Below are 18177 nucleotides of genomic sequence, written 5' to 3' on the forward strand. Positions count from 1 at the left end.
TGAGGACTGAACCTTGGTGGACCCCTACCTCTACCCGGAATTCTTCACTGTACTCGTTGCCAACTCTCACCTTACTGATAGCGTCTCTGTACATGGCTCGCACAGCTCTCACTAACCAATCTTCTATCCCTAGTTTCCTCATTCACCACCAGATAAAGGATCGGGGGATCCTGTCAAAGGCTTTCTCCATGTCAACGAAAGCCAGGTACAGAGGTTTATCTTTGGCTAGGTATTTCTCCTGCAGCTGCCTTACCAGAAATATAGCATCAGTGCTGCTTTTCCCTGGCACAAACCCAAACTGTATCTCATCTAAACTGACTCTCTCCCTAATTAGTTGGGCTATGACCCTCTCCGTGACTTTCATTACCTGATCTAACAACTTGATACCTCTGTAATTATTTGTATCTAAAGCGTCACCTTTACTTTTGTAGCAGTTGACTATGGTGCTGCTACACCAGTCATTGGGTATGACTCCTTCATGTATCACCTGGTTAACTATACAGGTGACTAGGCTATAGACGACACTGCCAGATATTTTGAGCATCTTTGCATTGATTCCTAATGGGATGGGGGCTTTCCCTGTCTTCATACTCTTAATTGCTTTATCTACCAAGGTAGTCAATTCAGATAGCTGGTCCCTCTGTTGGGTCGACATTCAGCAGACTCTCTTTCTCCCATTCGTTCTCTTTATTGAGCAACCTTTCATAGTGGCGTCTCGATACCTCTTTCTTTGCAGCCTCGTTTAGTGCAAGCGTACCATCATCTATGCGAACACATTTCTCTCCGACGACATCACGATTCTCTCTCACATACTGTCTTGCAACACGAAATACCGCAAGTGTTTGGTCCTCACGGTGCAGAACATTGGATCTGCTTCCCCTCTGGCTAAATAAACCTGTCGCCTAGCTTCCCTTCTGGCAGTCTGATACAATTCCCTGCTACCACCGTTCTTCCAGTCTTTCCAAGCCTGTTTCTTTTGTCTAATAGCCCTGTCAACAACATTGTTCCACCACCACCACGTTATTTTCGGTTGAGAGGGGACCTTGCACCATCTACAAATCTGGTCGGTGGCCTTCAGCAGGTTGTCCCGTAGAAACGTCCAGTTGTCCTCTACATTGCGTGAAGCTACATCCCCCTCTATTTCGTCATAGGCTTGGAGTAGTAAATCTCTAAGTCTCTGTCCATTCGCAGGATCTTTGAGCTTCCAGACCCTTCTCCTCCAAGTTGGTCGTCTTCTCGGCAACCACTTAGCCCTGATCCTGAAGTCACTAACTACTAATCTATGTTGTGGGGTACATTCTTCGCCTGGGAAGGTTTTGGCATTTATAAGCAGCCATCTTTCCCTTTTCCTGGCGAGGATGTCGTCAATTTGACTAGTATGTCTGCCAGAACAGTAGGTGATTAGGTGACTCGTAGGTTTCCTGAAGTTAGTATTGCAGACCATAAGGTCATTGGCATCACAGAACTCCAGCAGTCTGGTCCCCTCCTCATTGCGGGAACCAAAACCATAGCCTCCATGTACGCCATAGAAGCCCCCTGAATGTTGTCCAACATGACCATTGAAGTCACCAGCCACAAAGAGAAGGTCCCTGTCATTCGTAGACAATCAGTAGCATTCATTTCAGCCTGCATCTACTACACTATCGTATTTTGCACCAAATGATCACTACCTTGCATAGGGGATAAACCCTAAGTGGGGGTAGGGGGTCTTTAGAAGTGTTCATGGAAGACAGTCAAGTACTTCCTGTACTGGTGTAGGAGATAGGAACTTCTGGTACTGGTGGTGGGAGGGCTTTTGCACCAAGCCTATTGCTGCAAGGGACTTCTGTGGAGTGTGGGAATTAGGGTGCGCGTGCTAGTATTTGTAGACCTAGTGGACAATCGAGAGAGGGGGGAAAAGAGAGATATAGAGGGAGAGTGAGGATCAAGAGAGGCAGAGTGAAGCAGATATCGAAAGAGACACAGTAAGCAGGGGGGGGTAGGCCGATGCACGAGGGAGAATAGTTAGAGAGATATTTTGGGGATTTCTGTCGCGTAGACACAGTAAATATTGAATGGTAGAAATAGAAATAGAATTGAGAAATAAGGGGTTTTCGACCAGCTAAGTCTAAGACAGAATTATAGAGATAGGTGACTATATATGGGAGAATATACGAAAAAACAACAACAGACGAGGACAGGTGGTGTAAATAACAAAAGGATGTATTAGTATGACGCTCGGGAATACGGAAAGTCTTTGACGTTTCGAGCTACGCTCTTCAACAGAAAGAATATGGAGACAAGGAGAAAAACACGGAGAAAAAAAAATTGAATAGTGTTCAGTCAACGGTCAATCATAATAATGGCTGACCGGAAGTTAGAAATTCTTTTTTTCAGGAGAGCTAAGAAAAGGAGGAGATAACAAACGGTGATCAAAGAACGAGGGGCTGTGTGTGGGAGATAGAATGCTGGTGATCTTGACATATGTAGTGTGAAAATGGGGAAGGGAGAAAGGAGTTGGTCAGTTGTAGTATGTGCATGGTGTGATGCGAGGGTATTGGTGTGGTGTGATGTGACAGTGTTGGGAGGTGGGGAAGGCATGGGTGGAGTGTGGGTTAGGCTGAGGGTGGGTAGAGGTAGGGGTTTGTGGGTAGGGTGGGGTATGTGGGTAGGGGTGGGTGGTGGGTGTAAGGAATTGGATGGGGTGGAGTGGGAAGGTAGAGTAGGAGTGTGTTGGGGTGTGGTGGGATGAGCTTATGAGGGGGTGTTGACGATGAAGGGGGAAGGGGAAGGTGGATGTAAGAGAGGGGGAAGATGGGTAGGGAGGGGAGAGAAAGAGAGGAGAGAGGGTGGGTATAAGAGAGGGAAGGTGGCTATGGGGGGAGAAAGAGAGGAAGAGAAAGAGAGTGAGAGAGAAGAGAGTGAGAGAGAAGAGAGTGAGAGAGAGGGAAGAGACAGAGGGAAAGAGAGAAGAGAGTGAGAGAGTAAGGGTGAGAGAGTAAGAGAGTAAGAGTGTAGAGAGTAAGAGTGAGAGAGGGGGTACGAGAGAAGAGAGTGAGAGAGAGTAAGAGAGAGGAGAGAAAGAGTAGGGGTGAAGAGAAGTAGGAAGAGAAGTAGGAGTGAATAGAAGTAGGAGTGAAGAGAGGTGAAGAGACATACAAAGAAGTAGGAGTTGAAGCAGGAGGGGAGGTGGGGAGGGGGAGAGATGGGTGGTAGGAGGGAGGGTGGGGGAGAGAAACAGGAGGAGGGGGTTAGATGAAGAGGGGAGGGGAGTTGAGCCCATGTGGCGCAAAGGAGCGAAGAGAGAAGATTAATCCCTGTTCACGGCGCAAACGGGAGTCCGGATGGCCCCTGTGCATGGACAATCCAAACACAGACAGGTGTTGCTGCAAGGAGTGGCCGGCAGAACGGAAGTGGCGTGACACCGGGGTGTCATTGCCAACGTTGATGTCTCGGAGGTGTTCCGCGAATCGGTCGGCCAGGCGGCGCCCCGTTTGTCCGATGTACAGAGAATGGCAGAGAGAGCAGGAGAGGCAATAGATATTGTTGGTAGAAGTGCAGGTGAAGGAGTCGGTGATGCGATAGGGTCGGTGATGGGTGCTGGTGAGGAGGGTGGTGTTGGAGAGGTAATAGTAAGTGCGGCTACGTGGGCGGGAGCAGGGGAACGAGCCAGGTTGGGAGGTTGGGTTGGGGAAGAAGCTGTGGACCAAGAGGTTGTGGGCTCGTTTGAAGGAGGGGAGGGGTTGATTAGGGAAGATGTAGGAGGTGGAGGGGTCGGACTGGAGGCGCCGAAAAGCTCGGAGAATGGAGCGTTGGAGGGGTAGGGTGGTGGGATGGTAGGGTGGTGGGATGGTAGGTGAGGGGAAAAGGGAGGCGGGAAACGGCAGGGCGGGTTCGGGGGGGAGAGAGCAGATGCACGGTCCACAGAACGTGCTCTGGCAAGGGTGGTGTGGATGGTGGTGGGTGGATATCTACGCAGGCTAAAGTGGTGAGCCATGAGTTGAGACTGAGTCTCAAAGTCATGGCTGTCGCTACAAAGTCTGCGTAGACGGAGGAATTGGGAATAGGGGATGGAAAGTTTTGTGTGTCTAGGGTGGGAGGAGGAGAAGTTGAGATAGGAGTGTGTTTGTAGTGGATGGAGGTGCTAAGGGCAGAGTGGAGGATGCTGACCGAAACGTCGAGAAAGGGGACAGAGGTGTCAGAGACAGTACAGGAGAAGTGGAGGGCAGGATGGAAAGACTGAACGAAAGAGAGGAACGAATCAAGATGTTCGCGGGAGAGTGAGGTGGCACCGATACAGTCGTCGATATACCGACCGTATAGTTCGGGAGTAGGACCAGTGAAACTGGAGAATATTTGGGCCTCAACATAACCAACGAAGAGGTTCGCGTAGTTGGGGCCCATTCTCGTCCCCATGGCCACTCCCGAGAAATGCTGGTAGATATCTCCTGCGAACGAGAAGCAGTTGAGAGATAGGACAAGTTCGGCCAGACGAATGAGTGTGGAGGTGTCGGGTTGTGTGTTGGGGCGTTGGTCTAGAAAAAACTTCAGGGCACGCAGCCCCTCGTCGTGGGGGATCACTGTATAGAGGCTCTGGATGTCTAGAGTGAAGAGAAGCTTAGAAGGGCCGGGAGGGAAAGAGAAAGAGTTGAATAGACGAAGCGCGTGGTTAGTGTCATGAATGTGGGAAGGGAGAGAAGCCACTAGGGGGCGAGGACACGGTCTAGGTATTTTGAGATAAGCTCGGTGGGGCAGTTGCAGGCGGAGACGATGGGGCGGCCAGGGTTGCTCGGTTTATGGATCTTGGGGAGGAAGTAAATGATGGGGGTGCGTGGGGTGCGAACAATAAGGTTGGAGGCAGTGGCGGGGAGACGGGAGGAGAGGATGAGGTTATGGATAGTGGAGGACACAGTCTGTTGGTAGCTGGGCGTGGGGTCGGAGGGCAGAGGGCGGTAGAATGAGGTATCTCGAAGTTGACGGAGAGCTTCGGCCTTGTAGAGGTCCGTGCGCCATACCACCACGGCTCCACCCTTATCAGCCGGTTTTATGATGATGTCCGTGCGGCGTCGGAGGGATCGAAGGGCCGAGAGTTCGGCTGGGGAGATGTTGAGTCGAGAGGGACACCTGGAAAAGTTAAACCAGCCCACAGCGTGTTGGCAGGCGCCGCGAATATATATATATGAATATATACATATTTTTTTCATTTTATCTAGTTTCAGCTCATGAGCTGTGGCCATGCTGGGGCACCACCATTTGGTGTTGCTACACAATTTTACTTCAGGAATTGACATTTGGTGCATGAGAGAGTTTGATGCAGCTGCTCTCATCTGCACCTCCTGCCGTGAAGTTAGTTCATCTGGGACACCTGACAGGAAGAGGTCCAGCCTCATCTTGAAGACACCTATATCCACTGCATGCAGGACTCTCAGGTCCTTCGGGAGGATATTGAAGAGCTGTGGACCTCTGAAGCCCAGGCTATTGCAGTATCTAGTCCTACATCTTGATGGCAAATTTGGAGTCCTTGGCACTATGCAATGGCGTCCAGTTCTTTTATTTGTGTAACTTTCGATGCCAAAGTTTGGGACAATTCCTTCGAGGATCTTCCAGATGCATATTATGGCATATCTTTCTACGCTCTAAGGAATAGAGTCTTAATCTCTTGAGTCTTTCCCACTAGCTTATATGCTGCATAGAGGCTATCTTCTTCATGTAGCTTTGTTGGATTGCCTCAAGTTCTGAGATTAATTTGACACTGGTTGGTGACCATAGCTGAGAGCAATAGTCAAAGTGGCTTCGAACAAGTGTCTTCAAGAGCACCATCATGGTTTCCTGATCTCTTGTTCTATATATACGAATATAAATATATATATATATGAATATATATATATATATATATATATATATATATATACATATATGAATATATAAAATTTATTAATAAGGGTAGAAATTGATATTAATCAATTAAAAACAGTGGTCTAGCATATCAAAAAAATCCAAACATTAAAATTATATTACATACAAGAATAAGAGGAATGACCAGCAAAAGTGGACTCCTATATACTAGAAATAGATGCCGAATCATCTAACCATGAAAAATATTTTCTCAGTAAAAAATTAGCGACACAACAGACTCCTGGAGCTCTAAAATGTGGGAATGAAAGCCCCTATTGGGGGTGGGGGTGTTAATGTTAATCAGAGAAGTTGAATTGTTGGGAATGTTTTTAACTTGGGTCTTATAGTATGCCTGTATATATGTGAGAGTATATATGGAATAGTTTCAGTGATAGAGTGAAAATATCTGACATTACAGGAGAGTGATGTTATTGTTTCACTTTTGACACGTAATACTGAAATAGTGGAGAAGATATGACATTGCTGTGGGCTCGAACTATGCAGGAAGTTAAAAATTTTTTTGGCCTAAGATACTACATGGACTAAAAGAATTTTGCTCCTGAAAAATGGAGCTCATGGAGCTGAAAAATGTGGGAGTTAAGTGATGGGTGTATTAATGTCAACCAGAGAAGTTTAATTGTTGGGAATCTTTTTAACTTGTGTGCAATATGTATTGTTTGAATTTCTTTGAAATAGGAAATATATGCATGTTCACTGGGTTTGTAAAAGAGAGCAAAGCTACAGGAAAGCAAAAGACGAATAATCACGATAATCAGTCAGCTACCGTAGCCTAGTCGTTACTACTCCCCAATGTAGGATTCCTCACCATACAGGTGACAGGCACAGCTTTAAGATGCATTAATGGATCTATAGCAATTGGAAGGGCATGACCCAATTGAAACAACAATGTGCGACGTTTGGAGTAAAGGGAAATGAAAGTGTCGCCTCTGGAGTTTGCAAATGACCACTCTACCGATAGGTAACTGGGCAGAAAATATTTACAATCAATAAATGTCTTAGAACAACCAGTCACTCATCTGGGAAGGCCTTGAAATCAATGTTACCAACTGGGGACTATATGTGTTGCAGTGATCATAGAAAGACTCAAAGGAGGTCTGCAATGAAATAATTTTACTCAACACTTTGCAAGTGAATCAGTGGAGGCAAAGATGAGTCTCATTTACTTGACAATTTATGCACCACATTGCAGAAATCACAATGTAAGTATATCTGAAAGGGTAGCCTTACACTGTTGTACCGTTGAATTACAAATAATGCTCATCTGTTATATTCGCGTGACCCTATAGCTACCAATAGTACAACTGTATTCGTCTTTGCTTAGGAAAAATGACTAAATTGTGGGTGTGAAGTCCCCTTGAAGGGATCTTTGTAACTTCTAAGAAGAAAAATTTTTAGAAATATTACTTTATTTGTGTGTAATATGTATGGTTAAAATTTCATCAACATCAAAAATATGAATTTTCATGGGAGTTATGGCCATTATGCATAGAATATAATTTCCAAATTTCTTAAAGATCCATTCAATACTTTTGACGTAGTTTTGGATAAGAAAACACATAACTAATGTGTGTGTTTGTGTGCATATGTATGTGTGTGTGTATGGGTGTATATATGTATAGATATCTGTATGCATTTATATATGTGTACATATTAGATGTACACCTATATATATACATCTACACATATGTATACATATACACGTATGCATATAGATCTATATCTATACATATACGTGTACATATACATCTATATGTATACATATACATCTCTCTCTCTCTCTCTCTCTCTCTCTCTCTCTCTCTCTCTCTATATATATATATATATATATATATATATATATATATATATATATATATATCGCACCATTAAAGTGAAAGTATCTGTCATTACAGTATCGAAATGTGATTGTTTCAGTTAGTGGAATAGTTTCATTTTCAAAGTGAAAGTATTTGACATGAGTGTTTTTGTTTCACTTTTTGACACGTAATACTTAAATAGTGGAGGAGATATGATGTTGCTGTGGGCAACACACACACAGACAGACAGACATTCTCATTTTTATATATATAGATGACCATCAATATATGAATATCTATACATATATACATATTTGTTTTGCAAGATTTTTGATGTGAAATCGTGTGTTGAAACAGATGTTGTTGTACTTGGGGATGGTCATATTGCCAGTTTAGCCAATAAAAACACACGCACTGTATATTTGGTGTTAATTTGCTTCAGCTTTATATTACATTAATCTTAATCTTATTTCGGCCAGAGTTCTTTCGTCACACTTTTGTGACCTCATCAGTGGTCCTTTGTTTCCTTCTTTCTTATGTGTGTCTCACCTTGCTAACTATCAGCCATTTTGTATTTTGTATTCCTATTGTATGTGTCTACGCATGCGTGTCCTTCAATGCGTCTGTGTCTTTTGTAAGTGCATGTGTGTATGGGGAGTGTCTGTATCACCTATATTCTCTGTTAATACGTGTTCGTTTGTATTTGTTTTTATTTATTTATTTGTTCATGTGTGTTTTTTTTGTTTTGTTTTTTTTGTGTTTAATTAAATTTTGTTAACGTATGTAGTATTTAATTCCATTTGTTTATCTATGTATTGTATTATACTTTGTTCATATTATTATTGGTTTATGGGTAACATGTTGTCACATGCTGTGGTTTGTGGTTTGTTAGTGGTGTGTGTTAGTGTTCTATTCTAGCTTCCTATTCAGGCTAGGTTTCTCTTCTATTATGTGTGTAGCTTCAGTAATTTGTCTAAGTGCTGCATCACTGCTATGTGTAGATAAGATTTTAATTTCTATGTTGTTGATTGAGCCCCTATGTTCTTGCTCAGCGTGCTGGTACAGAACTGATGAGTTCTTCCCTTCCTTAAGTTATCTCCAATGTTCGTTTGCCCGCTCGCCTATGCTCCTTGCTGTTTCGCCTACATATGTCATTGTCTTATTTCTGCATCGTCCTTCTGTACATCTTATACTATAGACCACATTTCTGGTTTTGCAGTTCGTTTGTGGGCTAAATCTACATACGATACAGTTCCTATCAGTGCAGGGGGTTCTACTGAAAGGGTATGTTCTACTGATAAGGGATTTAATAGGGTTGCCTGGCCTTTCAACAACCTTAATTCTTAGCTTAAGTTTGTCTAGGGCCCTTCTAAAGCGGTACGCCAGTTCGCCTCTAGGAGTGGTGTCGACGAACATGACGCTCTGGTACTTGTGGCTATCATACCATGAGCTTGCCTTCCCTATTTTCTTCTTAGTTCTTTCTATGGTGTTCCATGATTTGCTCCTATAGAGTGGGCAAATCCCATTCCTATCGTTGCGTTTGATTGTTTCAAACTTCTTCATAGCTCCTTTGTATACCCTGATCCTTTCGCATGCAGTTCTCAGGTTACAGCCATAAAGAAAGGATCAGGGTATACAAAGGAGCTGTGCTTTTATTGGCTAAACTGGCAATATGACCATCCCCAAGTACAACAACATATATATATATATATATTATAACGTTTTTAACTTTTAAATTTTCATATTAACATAGAGTGGTGAATAAATCAATATATCGAGTTTGAAGTCTCTGTCTCTTTTGAATATGAAAATTTAAAAGTTAAAAACCTTATAATATAAATATAAACTGTGAGAACGACCCTTAAGGAATCTAGTTAATGATCCGCTAAGGTAAGTTCTTATGCTATATTGGTAACGGTTGCTACATCCTCTGGGAAAATTATTATATACATATATATTTATATATATATATATATATACACACACATATATATATATATACACACATATTAGTTTATGTATATATTAATATTATCTCAGTTTAAAAAAACCTTGACAATGTAAATATGTTAATAGTTACCATGGGTAGCAAAAATCACACAAAAAACCTGGATATCACACCCGTTTTATAGGTAGAGATACCAAGTTAAAGTGATGCATTTTGTGTAGATATGAATAATAACAATAAATGGAGCAAAACGCATATAAATAAAAGTTCCTATAAAACCATGGAGAAAGTATCTCCGCAAAATTTCATTTGAAAACAAAATGAATCCTTATTATTAAATCGGGAGGAAAAAAATCAAACTGGTTATGCTGGTATTTTTTTACAAGTTTTACTCTTTCTGTTGCCATCTACAGGAGATCCTGGGCTTGTAACTGGAATCCTGTGGTGGCGGTGTAGTAATATACACACACGTGCCAATATCAAAACATGGGAACAAACCCACGTCACAGCTTTACGTTCATTGTAAGGCAGCTTCAGTACTTCACCAGGACTAACATTTCCATTGCTTGTCCGTTTTACATACACTCACAAACACACCTGTGTTTATGGCTAGGTTCCAACCCCTTTATAATTAAAACAAATGGAAATGCAATATGAAAGTATTTTACAAGGAACACTTAAAAAGAAACCTGGCAGTATATACATAAAATACATACATTGTATCAGTCACACATGCACGAGTTTTACCCCCGCCATATATATGTATATACACATACATTCATACACGTGTGTGTTTGTAAACAGCAGTTTATATCGATGTTTCGAATCCAGGATTTAGTATCATTATTTTTGCTATTTCCGTCAACTCGTTAATTAATAAATAAACAATATGTTGTTGTTTGAAGGAGAAGGTGGTGCGGGAATCACGGAACCCCCAATACACATCCGTGCTGCTTAAAATAAAATCAACCCTACCAAATGACTATATCTCTTGTAAGGAAGCAACCATTTTTGCCAGGCATAACTGAATTTCGATTTCTCAGTTCCAATAAAGCTTCCCTTTTAATTAATAAGTCTAATTACAGAAGAAAAAAATCACAAACATAAATTTGCAAGAAATAACAGCCAAATCTCCCTTAAATCACACATCAGCTTAAGGTATTGAAAAAAAAGAGGAATGGTTCATTAAAGTACTGTAGTCCAAGATATATATAATAATGAAATTGTGTGTGTATATATATATATATATATATATATATATATATATATATATATATATATATATATATATATATATTACGTGCAAGTAAAAGACGGGAGATGGTCCAAGTTTGATCACCTTTGATCATCGGTTTGTGTGCGTCTGAGACTGACCAGGGGTTAAACAATACCATCAAGAAGAGAAAAAAACAAACAAAACAATATTTCAACTCTTTACATCGCTAACTTTCCAATAATTTCTAACCAAATATTAACCTTCATTTACAAAAGATCGCCACTAAATTTATTTACAAATAACATAAGCTATTTAAAATAAAAACCGAATAACTTGGCAAATAAATTATATATGCAAACATATGTATGTATATATATGTGTGCGTGTAAATATATATAGTTTGTTCTGTATTAGAGTCCAACGCACAATTTTAAAAACAAAATTATAACTCCACACGAAATATTACTTACGTTTTGAAGAATTCAACTAAGCATGCCTTGTATTGTTTATAATAGGGAACACTTGGTGAACATTACTATATACATACATGTATGTATATATTTTTGTGTATATCTATAAATATGTGTGTATATGCGTGCGTGTTACAACATGTTTATTTATGTCATGTAATGTACAAAAGTGGCAAAGGGAGGTAAGTCTGTCATGTTGGACTGTTTCATTCATTCATTGGTTTATTATAACTGACGTTGTTAAGTGGGGTGCGTCGGCAGACATGTTCGAGTGCTGGTCAATAGTATCTCCCCTGATATTAGTTCCGGCTCCGAACATGCTTGGCGCAGATACATACGAGATCATGCCTGTCAACACCGCGCTCTGATATCGATTAACTTTGTTCCTTGATCTTATTAAGACTGGCAGAATTCCTAGAGCGTCGAACAGAATTCATTTTTATATTTGTTTCAGCTCTTTTACGTTCTGGGTTCAAATCCCGTTGAAATCAACATTCAAAAAATAAACAATCCGTTAAGTGGCGGTGGGGAGGATGCAAAATTAGTAACCGGGGTAAAATGATTTCCCGTTTTCTCCCTACCTCTTTGAAATCATTACATTGCAAGTATTGCATCGTTCCTTTTGTATTGCCACATCATTAGGAGTAAAAATTGGTCAGCATGGTTGTTGTTGAAGTTGGGAGAGTTTGGAACAGCCAGGTGACAGGTACTTGTTTTTTCAAGAAATTTTTCTTCAGCTTTGACACTATTGTAATTGAGGTTGCTAATAAAATATCTGGATTTTTTGGTGTTTAACAATCAATAATTTTTCTCTGCCAAGCCAATTTCCCCCCACACACACATTAATGTCTAATTTGATCATTTTCAATTTGGGTTATATGGGGATGCTTAAAGCAGAATTCCACCTTCAAAAAAAGTCTGATATGGGGCAAAATGAGTAATGATTAATTTTAATTATTTTCCTTTTTACTGCATAGTGCGTGAATGTATAGAGAAGAGTGCCACCCGAGCAGATCATGAAGAAGCTATTGAGAATATTTTATGTCGAGTTTCGTTAATTTCCATCATGGACACATTTTCTATGGTCCTCTTTCATTTGACCTAGATATTTCAAAAATTTGTTTACATTTCTTATCTTTCTGATGTCTAGGGATGGATATTGATGTCTACGAGTCTGTTTTCAAATGTAATTCCGGAGAATTGAAGAGTGAATTCACCTTATCTTAGCTTATTCAGCGTCCGCGCTAGCTAGTCGTGAGTGGTCGATCCTATTATTTTTTAACTTCAAACTTCATTTGTTTTCTATTTTGATAAATTCTCTCTGTTGAAAATTATATTTTTATATTTTAAATAATTTGCAATTTCAGGAAATATGTTTTTATATTAAATTTGTGTTTTCTACTCACGACTAGCTAGCTCGGACGCGCGAACTTTCGAGTAATAGATAGATAGAGAGAGACAGACAGACAGATAACTCGCTCAGACCAGTCATGGTATTAGCTGTCAGTAGCCAAAGAATCGACAGGCCAGCAACAGACAGACAGACAGACAGACAGATACTTCACTAGTAGTGAGCACTTTCACTTCTGACAGCTAATAGCATGATAGTGCCCAAATTTGTCTTTTGTATGCTCAAAGGGAACGGTGATAATTTTCGGAAATGGTGTTTTGAATGTGTTATAGTGTTTTTAACGCATTTTGGGAACGTCACTCGCTTAGCTATTATAATATCTATAAGGTAGTGAACATTTGTAAAGATTTTTTTTCCTCAAAGTCAAAAATACAGTAAAAATTCCTCATTGTGCCCCCCACCCAACCCTACCTCTACAGGTTTAACAGTATTGAGTGGCCCTCTCCCTCAAAACTACTGACCGTGTACCTTGATTAGATTGACAAAACACACACATAGTCACAGCAACAGCATCTTAAACGTGTGTGGATTTAGGCACAAGGCACTTTGTTCCAACGTTCAGAAAAATGTATATTTTTTTTATTAAATTCTCCACAAATACGCTTGTGAGGAAATAAATCGCGTAGGGGCGCAAGTGACTGGGATGGGAGTTCTGTCACTTGTATTTATTAATCGAAAACGAACACAATTCAGAAAACAATATACTGTATTTTAAAATTGATTTTCAGAAGAAATTTGTAAATAAATAAACAGAATAAATTGACGTGCCCTCTCAATTATCTATCTCACCAAGGGACATTACTATACGTATGTGTGTGTGCGGGTGTATCTGTTCTTTTACATACGGAGTAATTTTTAACAAAATAAGTCTTTATGCTGTTTAAATACTAATAAATTTATTTATCCAGTTGTGAAAGAAGAACGTGTAATAACTTACATAAAAACTTATGTAAAAGGCCCGGCCTAAATCACCATATCTTTCTTTTTCCTCTACAAATGGGCATAACTACAGTTTAGCGCCCCATTCAACCTTCTTTGTATTATAATTCATCAGAAAATGTATATTTTCCGACCAAATTTTGTAAAGATAAATTGTCGAGAATGTAGATTACATTTATTTGGATACACTTCATTAAAAAGCATTTCGAGAGGAGTTATGCATCGCTCTCCACCCCACATCGACTTTGTCATTAATTTTCATAACTTTATCATCTTTTCATTTTTTTTTTTTTTTCTAGATATATATGGAATCGCTCAATTTCTTCTAACCACTTGAAATATTTCAAATACTCGTTAGAATTTTTTAATGTTGTTTTGATGTAATTTTTGCCTGCTGATGATGAAAATCGCATTCATAAATTTTTTTCTTTTTCCGGACAATTAGTCAAGTGTAATAAATTTGAAAACAAAAATCTGGAGAAAATTTGAAATACTTCAATTGATTAAAAGAAGTTTAACAAGATCGGGATAATGTTCGACTTCAAACAAAATCTGAATTAAATCTGGGATAGTCAAGGCCTGGAAGGACTTTGATCAAAGGATGCTCAATCAGTGTTGATACAGAAGCTGAACAACAAGAACGAAAATAGTAGTAGCACAATACTCTTGGTGATTGTGTAGCAAGGCTTCTCAATAGCCGGGTACCGAATGCGGTTTTGGCGCACTTTACCTTAATTAACAGGTATGATAAGAAAAAGGAAACTTTACGCCCCTACCACACCTGTAGCAAAGATCTGTTGTCCTCTTCATGACCCCGTTTACTTCGTCATCATCATGTATCGTACGCCTGCAGCGCATTGATGGCATGACAACGAAAGTCTTCCCGATTAAGCGCGACTTCTCCAGCTGCCTTGTCACTTTTGTCCAACCTGCTTGTGATATCGTCTATCCATTGCGTTCTTTGCCTACCTCTTGATCAACTACATTCGTGTCTTCTTCGAATATAACCATAGTAGATTAGCTTTCTTTTTCTAGTTATTTAAATCCACCCTACCTCACCTCCATAGATCCTACAGATTGCCACTCTGTTACGAACTCTTTTTAGAAATCGAAGTTTAAAATACGAACAGTCCGAATTTTTTACTAAAATCCCAACAACCTTTGGGTGCATCATCATTCTATTAAGTGTGTTTATGGGGAGAAAAATATTGAAAAACATCAATATATGTCAATGACAAAGAAACGAAGACGGTATCAGATGGTCATGGGATGGGCTAAAACAACTGCTAAAGCGCCCTTAAATCACACACATTTTTTTTTATAGTCGTATGAATTCTCGTGTGTAAAACACAAATTTGAAAAGATTTTTTTGAAAATTCCAAAAACTAAAAAAGTTGTGACAGGATATAGGTGGTGCTTAAACTAGAATTCCGCCGACACACAACCGCAGACATTTTGGGGCATATCTACAGTTTCGTACCCCCATCCGTCTCCAAATTTATTTTCTCGTAACTTTCTGAAAAATACATATTTGTAAATGAAATACTTTTATGTGTTAATAACATATAAAACGATTTTAAAAACTATTTCGGATCATTCTCCGCCATTTTCTTGACCTTTTCCCCATAACTCTGTTTAGAATGAATATTTTGAAATGAAATTTTGCAGAAACACATTTTCGAGATGACGTATGTTGATGTTTCATACATATAAAGGATGTTGTTAAATTTCTTCGGTCACTTGATGTTTTACAAATTTTCATCAGATTGTTTTCAAAATTATGTAGTTTTGTTGTTTTGCAGGTTGATGATGAAAATCGTGTTCATATTTCTATAAATTAATAATAAAGAAGTTACAAGCATTTAAAGTTATGTAATTCTAGTCAATCGTTTTTGCTGATCAATACTGTCGTGGGTATCAACACACACGAAACCTAGAGTGCCTAGAGTAGAAAAGAAGGTGTGCGTGTTAAATAAAATGAGGTAACAAAACCAAGGCTGTGTGGAATTTATAGGATATTTATAAAGAAAAAGGTACTGTTTCCATGAACAGCACATGGAATTTATGTCTGCACGTTATCCACTCGTAATAACAAAATACGAACTCCTATCGGAATCTACATACCATGGACAAGAAGCATTTTTACCCATTCTACACAGCTCTTTCTTTGGATAATGGAACTATAACTGTAACATCCTACATATATTTTTACATTTATTTTTGTTTTCATTCTCTTATTTCCCTTTATACCTTTTATATCCATCCTTTTCCAGAATACCTCCTTATATTGAACCCTGCTATTTCCCACTAGTTAACTCTCCCATATAGTCTCTGATGAAGGGATATCCCTAACATCCCAGAAACAGCTGTAAGACTACCTTTCTCTTTATAAATGTCCAATAAACTCCACACGGCCTTGGTTTTGTTGTCTCATTTTATTCAACATATACCTGCTCACACAAGACCTGCGTTAGACTCCTCACTCGTATTATTACCGAACCGAGAGTCTAACTACGGTTCTCCCATAACGCTTACATAGTCTTACCTGCCATCTTGGATCTTCTGGATACCAGTACCTCCCATATGTGTATACACACACACACACACACACATATATATATATCAGTAATAATAGTGGTTGTTTCTTATTAGGAACAAGAGGGTTAATAGGGACTGCAAGAGAAGTGCTCATTTAAATGAGACGAGTATAGCATATACATACATATATATATATATATAAACAATATATGAGTATATGCATATATATGTACATACCTTCATCTACATGTACATATACATACATATCTGGGTACATGACGTTGCAAAAGAACATGGACAAAATGCTAAACAAGGTACAACAAACAAGCAGGCCACATAGAGAACATATCCTTCATCAGCTGCCATCATTAAAACATCGGCGTTTCGATATGTATGTATATATATATATATATATATATATATAAAATTATTATTGTGGTTTTAGAGTCAGGATTTGACTGCTATTTTTTCAGCGTGGTGGTATCTCTTGATACCCTGTATTATAATTTTAAACAATTATTACCTTTGATGGTTTTTATTCCCATGCTGACCACTTGATAAGATCAATATTTTAAATATCGATCTTATCCTTATTTATATAAATATATATATATAAAGATAATTTTAAGCGGATGAGAGTTATCTCCCTTCATACATTGGTTAAGTAATTGGCTCCCTTCATACTTTGGTTAACTACATTGGCTGACTAATTATGTTAACAGATAGGCCAATGTTAGGCACCAGATCTGTTCCATAAGTTCAGTCTAGAATTATGTACAAGCAAGCAAACAAACAATATTTAAAAGAATCTACATTATAATGTCTGTTGGTACTAATATGATGGTTAAGTTGAAGATGTTCCTGAAATAAGAGATGATGTTCATGGTTGGAATATCTTTGATCAATGCTAAATCAAAGCTGGTATAGGGGCAGGACTGAACAGTAATCACAAAAAAAAAAAAGCAGAATGGTGGTACCTTCTTCATTCAAAGATGGAATTTGATTCCACAGCTATACATCATCACCACCACCATCATCATCATCATCACCACCGTTGTCATTATCAAAACTTCCAACACCCTACAACTACCAGAAATTTTGACACTTTTTCAGTAGAGACATTTCAAAAAAGCACGAAGCTGTAATCACCTCCAAAGATGTGTGTTTGTGTGTATTTACTCTTTTGCTTGTTTTGATCATTTGACTGGCCATGCTGGAGCACCGTGTTTTAGTCGAAGAAATCGATCCCTAGACTTATTGTTTGTAAGCCTGCTGCTTAATCTATCGATATCTTCTGCCAATTGCTAGGTTACAGGGACATAAACATACCAGCATCGGTTGTCAAGCGATGGTTGGAGGACAAATACACACACACACACACACACATACGGTGGACTTCTTTCAGTTTCCGTCTACCTAATCCACTCACAAGGCTTTGGTCGGCCCGAGGCTATAGTGGAAGATGGAAGACACTTGCAGGACTGAACCCGGAACCATGTAGTTCTTACCACACAGCCATACCTGTATAAAAATGAATGTATACACACTTTTATAATGCTCTGCTTTTACAAATATCTAGAAGCCTAAAATAAAACATTATAAAATACCCATGTTTGAAACATGGGTATTTCACGTTTCTTCTCCCATTTAAAACGGTTGACATAAATTTACGCACGCAATGTATATGCTTTAAATCGGTCTACGTAATTATAAGCCGCCTATCTTAGAACTTGTCGCCTGAGTTAGTAGCGGTCCACCTGCCAACTGACAGGCCAATTAGATGTTTCATGTAAATATTTGCAACCCGATAGGATGGTCCTGCCACTCCAGCTCCGTCAACTTCGTTGTCGCGTCTTGTTTCGTCGAATCTACGGTCGTCGTGCCAAGCTACACCAAGCTCCACTACTTCACCAGCTGTTTCATTCGGTTCGGACGATGACTCGGAGAGTGAATATTTTCCTAAG

The 18177-nt window shown here is 39.4% G+C and overlaps 1 protein-coding gene across 5 annotated transcripts in view; it reads right to left on the minus strand.

The window, feature by feature from the left end:
- Positions 1-18177, minus strand: part of LOC106874569 (DNA ligase 3) — an 86797-nt gene that overhangs the window by 64968 nt on the left and 3652 nt on the right. For 2 of the 5 annotated variants that reach the window (XM_089360970.1, XM_089360971.1), the window contains exon 1: positions 11326-11488. The exons of the other annotated variants lie outside the window; for them this stretch is intronic. The gene's annotated coding sequence lies outside the window, so the exon portion shown is untranslated. Of the gene's footprint in view, positions 1-11325; positions 11489-18177 lie in introns of those variants that run through there. 5 annotated transcript variants of the gene reach the window in all.

The sequence above is a fragment of the Octopus bimaculoides genome, chromosome 12 (genome assembly GCF_046866305.1).
Source record: "Octopus bimaculoides isolate indiv1 chromosome 12, ASM4686630v1, whole genome shotgun sequence".
Classification (NCBI taxonomy): domain Eukaryota; kingdom Metazoa; phylum Mollusca; class Cephalopoda; order Octopoda; family Octopodidae; genus Octopus; species Octopus bimaculoides.